Below are 10,222 nucleotides of genomic sequence, written 5' to 3'. Positions count from 1 at the left end.
CAAAAGATTCAGAAATTGAGGATAGAGCCATGCTTGAGGATGGAAAAGGAAACCATGCAAATAGACTTGAGGAGAAGTCCACAGAACTCAAAAAGATCTCCAACATGTAGTTGGATGCACTTAGTCAGATGATGAATGCTCATCATGAGCTAAACATGAAGGACATTGAGATCTCTACCTTGAAAATGCATAATGAAAAATTGCGAAATGAGTTGAAAAGAACAAAAGAGATAGCAGAGAGCTTCAAACAAGTCAAGTGAAGTCATCAAGTACTTTGAGCAGTTGCTAAAATCACCAAGATCAAGCAATGACACTTCAGTACTAAGATTCACCAATACTAAAGAAGGTAAAACATCAAAGAGTGTTGAGCAAAGGAGTGACAAAGGTAAGAACTATAAACCCACTTGTCACTTCTATAGTAAAAAGGAGCACACTACTAATGTTTATAGGAGTAGAAAGACCAATCAGTAGGACACATGAAAAAAAAAGGTTATTGTCACAAGTGTAACATGCAAGGACACTCAACATAAGACTATAGAACCAAGACCATGAGGATGCCAAGTTTTGATGGTCACTACTACAACTGCAAAAAGTATGGACATAGAGCTTTTGAGTGCAAATCAAAGCCTATGTGGACACCTAATTAGCCTGCAAGGAGAAACAACTATGAACACCACTAAAATTGGGATTACAATACCAGGAAAAGTTGTCACTTCTGTTAGGAATAAAATCATGTTCCTCGTAACTGCATAAGAACACACTTCAAGGGAAATTATAGAAAATGGTTAAGCCAAAACACATGTTTTAGTTGCTTGAAGATAGGACATGTTAGCTATTATTGCTCAACAAAGGCCAAGGCACTCAAGTCAGAAATCAACAAAGGTAAAGAAACAGTTGATGTGGAACAAATTAGGGCAGAAATGAAAAAGAAATGGAAAAGAAGAGATGGATCAAGTACATCCAATGAAGAGATCACTTCACCCAAGAGGTCAAGTGATCACACTTCATGGGCTGATATATATAAAGATGTATCATACATCAACCCAAAAGAACAAAGAAGTGCTACCAAGAAGAAATCTACATGAGCAAAGATGTCAAGTTAAAAATTGAAAATTTTGTAGAAGATGCCAAGCTACCCTTGGGTGCTGAGTGAAACTCCGGTATATGTCAAGCTGGAAAGTCTAGTTGATGCCAAATGAGATATGTTAGTGGCTACTGAGTAAATAGAAAATAGTGGATGCTGAGTGTACAGCTATAAGCACTATGTAATAAATGCTAGGTTTTGAGACTAATAAAGTTGAAAATCACTAATTTTCAAGCCATTCAAAAATGAGAAGAGAAAAGAGGTGATCAAACAACAATTTAGTAGTGATTTAGCAGTGATTTGCACCAATTTGAACAACAATTCAACTCGAACTCTTGGATTCAAAGGTATTTGATCAAGTGCCAAGCTACTCAGTATTTGAAGGTTTATTTAAATATTAAACCCTAGTTTGGTCAAGATGGCATCTGGGTCTAAAACCACAAAGGCAAAGGATAGTCATGAAGTCCAACTTGTCAATAATGAGGTTAAGCAACCAAAATTTAAACCCATTCCTGAGGTCGTGTATAAAAATGACCCAGCTGGTGCTTTGTCAGTCATTTTAGACAAAGTAGTAATGGTCCAAGACATTAGGAAATGCTATAACTATAAGATTGGAGCCAAAGGTGACATAAAAATTTTCAATGCCTCTGAAAAGTTGTGTGACAAAGGTATATTGAAGGATGGGTTCTCAGTAGTTGAGAAGAAGGGTTTAACTAATGCCCTAGTTTTCCCTATTGTATTTAAAACTGAATGGATTCATATATTGTTGAGCCAAATTCATGATAGATCACTTTGGTTAGAAATAGGGCCAGTGAAGATCACAAAGAAAAATTTTCATAGGGATACTAGATTCCCAACCCTAGATTGGCCTAAGACCCTGAGAAGTGACAAAAGGGAGGCCGTAGAGGAAAACACTAGTGCCAAATGGAATAATAGGGGAATGACCATTAACACCATCACTAAACCCCTACTTGATTTTTCCATCAAAGTCATATCTCACAAATTCTATCAATCAAGCAAATTGAACAGCATGCCATGTATAGTAGTAGATGTTGCATACAAACTTGTGAAGAAGGACCACACTTATGATCTACCAGAGCTCATGCTACAACAAATCAATGAAAATTTGGGAGCCATAAGGAAATCTAAAGGAGCTTAATGAAAATTTGGATTAGTGTTGGTTTGCATATTTTTCTATGTCATGAAATAATTTCCATCAATTGGAAAGGTAAATTGGGATCCTAACAAGACAATTTTCACACAAGTCAATGAGTTTATTGAGCAAATTGGAGACAATTTTGATGCTCAGATGAAAAGCTACTTTAAGGACTTCAAGAAGTCCATGAAACAAAGGATGAGGATACTAGTATCACTGGTTGAGCAACATGTAAATGACATTTGTTTCTTGGTTGACATAGATTACACCTAAATCCAAGCTGTGGTACCTAGAGTAAGATGGCTTAGGCCACTTGGATATGAGCTTGATGTAGACCAAGCTTTAGCTACAATCACTACTTTACTTGCAAAGGAGATAGACGAGGCTACAAAACCCCTTGGGACTTATGATATTTTCAAATTTAGGGTGATAACGGATTTGAAGATAGCCTCTACAATGAAGAAGAAAGAAAAAATGATAAGAAAGCTCAAGAAAATATTTGGAGCTGACATAGAAGCAGCAGGCACTATAGCAGAAGAAGAAACAAATGAAGATGAAGATGAGAGTGAACAATAAGAAGATGAACCAAGGCAAGGGCCATTGGAATTGACACAAAGCCTAGGAGAGGACAAAGAAGAAGGTGCTAAGGAAGAAGAAGTTGAGGAAGCACCCACTAAAGCCAAAGCCACCAAAAGGAAAGCCAAAAGTTAGCTTGCATCCTAGCCGAAGGAAAAGAAGGGGAAAAATCCCATTGCAATCAAAACAAAGAAGCCTACTACAAGGGCTACCACTAGAGCTGCAACTCAAAAGGAAAAAGATGAACCCAAAGAGAAGAAGAAAGCCACAAAGCAGACTGGTGAAGAACCAAGGAAGAGAAGGAAATATGTTGCCCAACCAAACTCAGATGAAGAAAGAATAGAGTCAGATGAGAACAACCAGTTTAGAGTGGTAAGTCGTCCCTCCAAGTCTGCCATTAACAAGTTATGTGTAAATATTAGAAAAGAAAACTTGAATGGTTTAAAGACTAGACTTTAATAAGCTCATTAAAGAAGAACAAAATAAAATAGAGGAATCATTGTATGCAATGATGGCCGAATACAAAGACACACATCTAGAGTTAGATAGTATAATGCCCAAGGAGCTATACAAGATAGTTGAAGATAAGTGGCATTTTTGTTTACAAATGGAAAAGGAGATAAGAGAATCAACCCTAGCTAGAGTGCTACCAAACCTAACTAAAGGTAAAATAGCTAAGGAAAATAAAAGGCATAATAGCAAATTTTCTCCTAAATATAGATCATTTTGCATCCTCCAAAATAAGATAGAAGATGTTGTAAATAAATCCACAAAATTGTGGAAGTCAATATACAAGAAAATTGATGATGTATTTGACGAGGAATACAAAGAAAAGGACAACTCAATGAGGAAAGAAGCAAAAGAGACAATAGAGAAAGTGGAAGAGAAGAAAGATGGAGAAGAGAAGAAAGGTGAGGAAGGAAGACTAGAAGAGGAAGTAAATAAGGAGGAAGAAGAAGAGAATACAGCTAAAGGAGAGGAAAAGGCATTAGATGAATAGGAAGAACAAAGTGTGCAAGACACACAAATGCCACCTCCTAGCCCTCCTCATGCCACCATCACACCTACAAAGAACATAAAAATAAAGGATGTTATTGACACTTCATGTCAAAACATCAATCCTTTAACTCCAGAGGATCTCTCAAAGATCCTTGATCAATCTACACAACAAGCTTGCCTATGTACAAACCCAGTGTTGATCATTGTTGATGAGTTAAACAATGCAATAGTAGATCAAAAAGAAGTCAAGGTGTAAACACAAGAACCACCTTCAACCTTTGATGCTACTAAAATCCTACTACTTCCACCACCATCTCCACGAAAAGAAGTAAGTGATGCACTTTAGATGCCAAGTGCAAAAACAAGGGATGTTAGAGGAAAACAAGAATAGTCAATAGGTTCACCCCCAACAATTTTTTAGTGATAAAGGAAAATCAGAAGAAAATAAGGAAGAAACAAGAGATGAGGAGCAAGCTATAATACAAACATTGGTTGAATTACCAAAAATTGGTACTCCCATTCAGACTCTTTAGAAGTTGAGCATTGATATGATATCAATACAAGTTCAAACACTAGACTTGAGCTCTAGAAAGGTAGCCAGGATACTTCACTCTGGAGATCCTAAACTTGATGAAGAGATCATCATTCCCTCCTATGAATCCAACACCCTCACCATAGAAAAGTTAAATGAAATACAAGGTGCACTAAACAAAAGAAAGAGACAAGAAGTATTGAGAAGAGAATACAAGTATAGGCAAGCATTGAATGAGATAAAGGAAATCTTCATGGATGCCTTCAGCTTGTAGTCACTTGATGAAACAAGGCCTATAATAGAACAACTATCAAATATAGTTGACCAGGTGACTAATGTAGGCCATGATACAATTGGAAAAAGTAAATGAGAAAATATCAAATGATATAGGATTAGCACAAGTTGAATTGGCTAAGAAAATAGAAAGAATGAAAATTGTACTTGGGAACACTTTTTCATTGTACAACAAACTCTATGATTTTTCCAACTTCACACAAGAGACTAGACAAAGAATAATGAGCTTGGAAAAGAATCTAAAGATTTCTAGCATGCAACTTCCAACAAATCTAGCTTAGAGTGAGAAGCATTTTACATAGACACTTCACACACAAAGGGAATTAGTTGTATTAATAGAATAGGAGGCAAACATAAAGGAAAAATTGATGCAAATCCAGTCCTCCATAACCCCACACTTAGAGGTCCTCCACAAGGAGCAAGCATATGGAAAAATAGTCCTAAAGAAAGATCCAAATCTTTCTACCCTAGATGAACTTTTACACCTTGCTATAGAGACTACCATCTAGCACAAGTCACTACACATTGCATTCGAGAATTGGAATGTAACTCCAAAGATACTCTTGGAGGTAAATAGTACATTTTTGGCTAAGTATGGTATTACTCATTAGAACCCTTTAACATCAATGTCAAAAAGGGGGAGATATTAATAAATGGGGAGATAAATGGAGATATATGGAGAATACCAAATTTTGATAATTTTGATAAGGGGGAGAAAAGAAATAAGAAAAAGTGGAGGGGAGATGCAAAATTTTGACAAGCATGTGGAATATAGATCTGAAACAAGGAACTCATATAGATCAGATACAATATACAAGTATAGGGAATAGGAATGGGAAAAAGGATAGAGAGAATCAGGCACATCAACACAAAATTTTAGTTTCAAGAATGGACTAGGCATAATCAACTTAGGGGGAGTCATAAGGTATATTGTTACTCACAAAATTTTGAACAATTTTTGAAATTTTGCATGTATGCCAAGCAAGAATAAAGAATTTACTCAATTAGATCAGTTTATTAATGCATAGTTAAGTGTTTTTGACACTCATGTCAAAGGGGGAGATTATTGGTATTAGAATGGTCTTGACATTCAAGTATCAAAACACTTAACCAATTCCACCATATATGCTGAGTACACTATGTATGTTGAGTGAGTTATAGTAGTTGCTGAGTCAGAATCTTAATAGGTGCTGAGTCACAGTTCATGCCAAGAAAGATAAAGCATAGTATGTGCTGAGTGATTCAGGAATATTCATGTGTCGAGCAATAGAGAGTGTAATAGGTGCCAAGCAATCCAAAAATGTAATATGTGCTGAGCAATATAGGAACATTTATGGGCCGAGCACCTATGATGTTCCCACTCTGATATATAATTTGAATAATAAGTAAGTATTATATGTAAGGTAATATTAATAATAATATTAAAATGATAAAGTAATATTATACTATAATATCATATATATCATATTATAGTAATAATAATCTGATATAATAAACAATACTATTATGATTAAGATATATTTTAATATGAAAATGCTATATTAATAAATGTATTATAATATAATAATATATACTTGATATATTAATAATATAATTATTAATATACTTTATGACATTAATATAACTAACCTTATTAATTAATATAATTATATCATTATTAATATAATTATATTATTATTAATAAAATATAACAAACCTTATTAATTAATATAACAATAATTGGAAGGACGTGACTCTTTGGAAAACACATATAAATATCGAATATCAAAGAGTGAAAAAGGATATTAGAGAGGAAATAATAGAAAAGATCTATACATTCAGGGTTTTAAACCTAATGTCCAAAAAGGGGACATTACAAGTGGTATCAAAGCATCTTTCCTACCATCCTATGAAAAGTATTTAGTGAATAAATCAAGGAAATTAGAAGATAAAGAGAAGCAAAAAGAAAATTCAGCAATGACACAATATAACAGAATCAACATTCTAATTAGAATATTATGTTTTCAAAATTGTTTAATTAGATTGAATCACCCTTTGACTTAATCGATTGAATTAGAAATAAATATAGCACCCAACTCATTACAATTGAAAACATTTAGTCTCTCGTTAGGATGAATGGATAAAAACTTATAAAATATCAGGAAGCATGCAAACAAATAATAAATCTTGTTAATGATCATTACACTGGTCAAGGGCTTCATATGGTGGCTTCATTAGAGACACCCATTGGTGAATACAGGCATAGAGAGTATAAGGACCTATAAATATAGCAGCCAAACTATAGGCTTCATTAGGAGGATGAAGATGATGATGATATCAATTTTTTGGAGAAGAGTATCTAGCAAACAAGATGTGCTAGACATATGGAGTGCACACTTCTACAAAAGTTTAAAGCATCAATCCATTTTCATAAGGTCGAGGATATCAGGTAAAGGTCACGATAAGTACAAAGTACTCCAATCGTAGATGAGACGTGGGCACAATAGATGGAGAAGTACTTGCCATGGGTAATGACATTATGTGGAAGGAACTTCCCTTGCATTCACTCCATTCTGGAACCCTTCACTTTTCTTTGTCTTGTCACTTGTCATTGTGAAACCAGTCAAGGATGAATATTTGAATGAATAAAGTATTCCCTCTTTGAGAAAGAGTTTAACATGGTGGGAGTTAAAACTGCACTATGCAGCTATGGTATGTTATTTTGTATGTAATTGAAGTTATGCTGCTATTAGCAAAAGAGAAAGTACTCTAATAGAGTTCAACAAGGGAGAATGGATAGTGATAAGTGAGTCGACAGAAGTTTTTGATAGCTATCTTCAAGTAGATTTTGATGAGGCTAAATCGTACGATGATGGTTAATAGTTGGAGAGATGGGTAGCATTATTGAAGATTTTAATCAACCCTTCTAAACTCTTTGACTAGTGCTGGGTGGTACAAGATGTTCATTGGAATCCGCATTTGGCTTTGAAGATATTGCAGCAACACTCGATAATGTGGATGCTAGAAAAATCTAAAAATGTCTTGAACGAGAGTCAATAAAAAAAAAGACATTCCATTTGAATAAAGAGTACTTATCGCTCATAAGGAACTTGACTCTAATGAAACCTACCAAATAGGAAGCAACTTTAAATCTCAAAATTATAAGGAGTCCATTATGTGAGGTATGTGATTTTCAAAGGTAATATCTTTTATTAAATAAGAAAGAAAACTTTTCTTATAGAAGGTATTATTAAAAAATAGATATTATAAGATATCTCAATTCTAACATAGAATTATTATTGACTTAAACATACATACAAACTATTTTGTATTTATTTTGAATGTAAATTGAAATTATAAGAATATGATTTTTTTTGATATATTAATATTGAAAATTATAAGTTAGTGGATCAAATTACCTCCTAAGTAGACCATCTTGATGGATGTCAATGGCTGACATCAAGGCCAAGAGGGCCAAAGTTCTACTCTTGGACTTAAGTAGGATGTTTAAGGAGAATAAGATTACCTCCTAAGTAGACCACCTTGATGGATGTCACTAGATGCCATCAAGACCAAGAGGGCCAAAGTTCCACTCCTGGGCTTAGGCAAGAAGAATAAGATTACCATCTAAGTAGACCACCTTGATGGATGTCAATGGCTGCCATCAAGGCTAGGAGGGCCAAAGTTTTGATCTTGGGGTTAGATTGATTAAGACTTGACATCATGTCAACTCTATTCAGTTAAGAATTTGCCAAGTAGACCACCTTGATGGATGTCAAAGGCTGCCATCAAGGCCAAGAGGGCCAAAGTTCTACTCTTGGGCTTGGTAGGATATTGGTACAAGACTAATTTATCATGACTAATCTTTTCTTTGAAGCTATTATATACATGTACATGCTAATAATTGTTTGTGTTGCAAGATCTATGATCAAAAAGCATACTGGAGAAGTATTTTTTTATACATTATTTCCTTTGCTCTACTTCATTGTGAAAAATAATGTATGATGTGTTTGCATCATGTTTTCTCTATGTCTTCATCTTTCTACATCATGTCTACTTCATGTTTTCATCTATCTACATTGTGTATGCTTTGTGTTTTCATTCATATTTCATAAATCTCTCTTGTCTTTTGAATGCAAATATGTTTTGTTTGTGTATGAAAGATTTTGCTTGAGGGCAAGTAAATTCGAGAGGGGAGGACTTTGATGTCCCCACTCTAATATATAATTTAAATAATAAATAAGTATTATATTTAAGGTAATATTAATAATATTGTTAAAATGATAAAGTAATATTATACTATAATATCATATATATCATATTATAGTAATAATAATCTGATATAATAAATAATACTATTATGATTAAGATATATTTTAATATGAAAATCCTATATTAATAAATGTATTATAATATAGTAATATATACTTGATATATTAATAATATAATTATATCATTATTAATATAATTATATTATTATTAATAAAATATAACAAACCTTATTAATTAATATAACAATATTTTTAATATAATAATCATTATTGGAAGGATGTGACACTTTGGAAAACACATATAAATATCTAATATCAAAGACAGAAAAAGGATATCGGAGAGGAAATAATAGAAAAGATCTATATAGTCAAGGTTTTAAACCTAATGTCCAAAAAGGGGACATTACAACACCAGTAATATAATATGTGTCAAGTAACACAGAATCATCATAATAGTTTGCGCATTCACAAACTAAGATGTAAAACCATTTTTGCATAACTCATGAAGGGATAAGAAGATAAGATCAAGCCTTTGCATTTACCTATGATATCAACATGCAGCTAATCAAAAAATTGGAGACAACATGCAACCAATAGGTGAAATCCAAGGATTTGAGCTGAAATTTTAAGTTTGTGATTACATTGCAAACCCTAAGTCCACAATGTCTTTATCAGGAGACTTGGACACCATAATGTTGAGGTTGTTGAAGTTATGAAGTTGCTAAGAGATTGTTGTAGAACAAACCAATCAAAAAGGGTGTCAAGAACTTTGTGAAAGGAGCAACAATTACATGTCTAGTTGATTAGAATAGAATAGGGGACACATACAAAGATCAGATCAAGCAAAGATTAGAATAGGAAGAGAAAATCTAGTATGTGAACCCAACAATTAAAGATTGCACTCTATCAGGTCAAATGTTCTAATACTTTCTTACCATTGTATTAGATGATGAAAATCCTATGTTGATAGGTTAGCATAACAATTAGGTGGGAAAACCTTTGGAGAAGGCAATGAAAATCCTATTGAATTAGGTGGGTTTAACGACCTATTGTAAATCCTTTAATAGGGTGACACTTCTTGTAAAGTGTTTGTAAATCCTTTAACTAGGTCAATATTGACATAGTGTAAAGCCTTTAATAGGGTAGGCCTTTAACAGGGCGGACTTTCAAAAGTGGTTGAACATATTGCTACAATAATTTTTGTGGGTGTCATCCCCACCCCAGTTTTACCTTCTTATTCTTGGAGGGTTTCTGGGTTACCAAATCTCTTGTGTCATGTGTTGATGCATGTTTTCATTTCATGTTTTCTTATATGTTTACATGCATGTACT

The sequence above is a fragment of the Cupressus sempervirens genome, chromosome 11 (genome assembly GCF_028749045.1).
Source record: "Cupressus sempervirens isolate cs-2001-9-10 chromosome 11, ASM2874904v1, whole genome shotgun sequence".
Lineage (NCBI taxonomy): Eukaryota > Viridiplantae > Streptophyta > Pinopsida > Cupressales > Cupressaceae > Cupressus > Cupressus sempervirens.
The sequence above is the reverse complement of the archived record's forward strand: the minus strand, read 5'-3'. Positions refer to the sequence as shown.